Source organism: Lampris incognitus, chromosome 5 (genome assembly GCF_029633865.1).
Source record: "Lampris incognitus isolate fLamInc1 chromosome 5, fLamInc1.hap2, whole genome shotgun sequence".
Lineage (NCBI taxonomy): Eukaryota > Metazoa > Chordata > Actinopteri > Lampriformes > Lampridae > Lampris > Lampris incognitus.
In genome coordinates, this window is record NC_079215.1 from 5,935,083 (window position 1) to 5,938,671 (window position 3,589).

Genomic DNA, 3,589 nt, shown 5'->3' on the forward strand with positions numbered 1-3,589 from the left:
AGAACTTTTAAGGTACTTCAGAACGCCCGAGTACCAAGAGTACATGTCCTAGCACGACTGCCCTGGTTCGGTAAAGGATGGAAAAAGGTGGGACGCCGATCAAAAAATGACTACGTCACTTTGTGTTTTCATTTCCTACTGGCGAGGATTGGGACCACGTGTGGAACATTGATTTGGAGTTCTGCTTTTTGAGCGAGACTTCTTTCTTTAATGTAATAATAGTGATAATATAATTCAATTTACGACTTTTATCACAGAACACCAGTCACCCAGCCACTGGTTGGTGCGTTCTTAGTGCCGCTCTCGAGCCCGAATAAATGGGGAGGGCGGCACCAAGCGGGGCATTGGGCGTAAAACATTTGCCAAATCAAATATGCAGCTCATGCAGATTTCCATACCCGATCGGTCGAGGCCCGGATTACCAACGACCCCCACTACTACTGTTGGCCAGCAGGGTGCCGGTGGAAACTACGATACTGTTGGGCGAAGGAGAAGGAGAGGGGTAAGGCATGTGCCGAGGCAGTGAGAGAGGGAGGAAGGGTAGGAGTGTGGAGGTGAGAGTCAGAACTTTGAATTTTGGCACTGTGATTTGTAAGGGGGAGGGAGCTGGCTGATGTGATGGAGAGAAGTGGAGGTAAGGAGGAGAGAACCAGCTGATGTGATGGAGAAAAGTGGAGGTAAGGAGGAGAGAACAGCTGATATGATGGAGAGAAGGGGAGGTAAGGAGGAGAGAACCAGCTGATGTGATGGAGAGAAGTGGAGGTAAGGAGGAGAGAACCAGCTGATGTGATGGAGAAAAGTGGAGGTAAGGAGGAGAGAACCAGCTGATATGATGGAGAGAAGTGGAGGTAAGGAGGAGAGAACCAGCTGATGTGATGGAGAGAAGTGGAGGTAAGGAGGAGAGAACCAGCTGATGTGATGGCGAGAAGGGGGGTAGATATACGTTGTGTCCAAGAGACCAGGTGGAAGGGAAGTAAGGCAAGGAGCATTGGAGGTGGGTTCAAATTCTTCCACCCTGGTGTGGATGGGAGGAGAAATGGGGTAGGAGAGATCCTCAAGGATGAGTATGCTAAGAGTTTGTTGGTGGTGGAGAGAGTGTCAGACAGAGTGGTGAGTATGAGGCTGGAAATCGACGGTGTGATGATGAATTTTGTCAGCCCATATGTCCCACAAGTTGGGTGTGAAATGGAAGAGGAAGAACAATTCTGGAGTGACGTAGATGAATTGGTGGAGTGTACCCAAGGAGGAGAGAGTGGCGATTGGAGCGGACTTCAGTGGGCATAATGGTGAAGGGGACAGAGGTGATGAGGAGGTGATGGGTAGGTGTGGTGTCAAGGAGAGGAATGTGGAAGGACAGATGGTGGTGGGTTTTGCGAAAAGGATGGAAATGGCTGTGGCGAATACGTATTTGAAAAAGAGGGAGGAACACAGGGTGACACGTGTAAGAGTGGAGGGGGGTGCACACAGGTGGACTATATCTTATGCAGGAGGTGCAATCTGGAAGAGGTTGGAGACTGCAAGGTGGTAACAGGGGACAGACGACATAGATAGGCAGCATCGGATGGTGGTCTGTAGGATGACTTTGGAGACCAAGAAGAGGAAGCGAGTGAAGGCAGAGCCCAGGATCAAATGGTGGAAGTTGGAAAAGGAAGACTGTTGTGTGGAGTTCAGGGAGGAGCTAAGACGGGCACTGAGCGGTACTGAGGAGTTGCCAAATAGCTGGTTTTCTATTGCAAAAGTGGTGAGGGAGACGGCTAGGGAGGTACTTGGTGTGTCATCGGGACAGAGGAAGGAAGACGAGGAGACTCGGCGGTGGAATGAGGAAGTACAGGAAAGTATACGAAGGAAGAGACTGGTGAAAAAGAAGTGAGATAGTCGGAGAGAGGAAGAAAGTATGGCGAGTTGTATGAGAGGTTGGACCACTAAGGAAGGAGAATAGAACTTGTATCGATTGGCTAAGTAGAGGGACCGAGGTAGGAAGGATGTGCAGCAGGTTAGAGTGATGGAGGATAGAGATGCAAATGCGCTGACAGGCGAGAGAGTGTCGAAAAGGCGGAAGGAGTACTTCGAGGGGCTGATGGATGGAGAAAATGAGAAAGATGGTTGGATGATGTGGGGATAGTGAATCACGAAGTGCGGTGGCTCGGCGAGGATGGAGCGAGGGCAGCTTTGAAGAGGATGATGGGTGGGAAGGCGGTTGGTTCTGACGACATGCCTGTGGAGGCATGGAGATGTCTGAGAGAGATGGCGGTGGAGTTTTGGAAAGTGAGAGGATGCCTGAGGAGTAGAGGAGAGGTGTACTGATGCCGACTTTCAGTAGTACGGGAGATGTGCAGAGCTCTAGTAGCTACAGATGTATACAGTTGCTCAGCCACAGCATGAAGACATGGAAAAGAGTCGTGGGAGCTTGGATAAGAGGAGAGGTGATGGTTGGTCAGCAGCAGTATGGTATCACGCCAGGAAAGAGGTATAAAATGCGATGTTTGCTTTGAGCGTGTTGAAAAGGAAGATTGACAAGATGGTTGTGAGACCAGCTATGTTGTATGGTTTGGAGACTGGCTCTGATGAAGAGACAGGAGGTGGAGCTGGAGGTGGCAGAGTTGAAGATGCGAAGATGTTCATTGGTAGTGACGAAGAAGGACAGGATTAGGAAGGAGTATATTAGAGGGACCGCTCAGGTTGGACGGTTTGGAGACAAAGCAAGAGAGGCAAGATGGAGATGGTTTGGACATGTGCGGAGGAGAGATGCTGGGTATATTGGGAGAAGGATGCTGAATATGGAGCTGCCAGGGAAGAGGAGAAGAGGAAGGCCAAAGAGGAGGTTTATGGATATGGTGAGGGAGGACATGCAGGTGGCTGGTGGGACGGAGGAGGATGTAGGGAACAGGAAGAGACGGAAACAGATGATCCGCTGTGGCGCCCCCTAACGGGAGAAGCTGATAGAGTAAGAAGAATCCCAAAACTCCCAACAAATTTTCCACATGTGGTCGTAACCCTCCTCTGTATAAAGTTTTCAATTACAACTGCAAGTACAACAAAATGCTAACACTGCCTGCATACCCCCCCCCCCCGGTGCTCAGACTTGGGTGAAAAACCAGCTGAGGAGTCGGCACTCAGTTGCGATACAAAACAGGGTTTTCCAAGGTTTAGAATCACCGAAACCACGAAAGGTCCCAGCTCGTACAATCATAACTGTGCTCAGACATTATTAGGCTAACAGGCCCGGCAGTATGCGAGATTAGCAGCGGACGGATGCACGCACAAACAGACAGGAAAACGGTGTTTTCCGGCCATTGTAAGAATTTTGCACAGCGCCCAAGTTGATTGAATGGGAAATATGGAGGAAAAAGGTTTAAATGTGCAGCGCTCAAACTAAAACATATATCTAATAAAAACCTTTTGCCTGTCAGTCTATGGATGTGCAGCCCCTTGGCAGACCCTCGAGCGAATGCGGCCAGGCCTGATATGCACTTGCACTTTACAAAGAGAAAAGGTTAGCTATGTGACATTTTGGTCTAACCCTAAACCTGCCCTTATTTTCTAAATATTAATTTCGGGAAGCGACAAGAATATGCAACACTTCCTATTG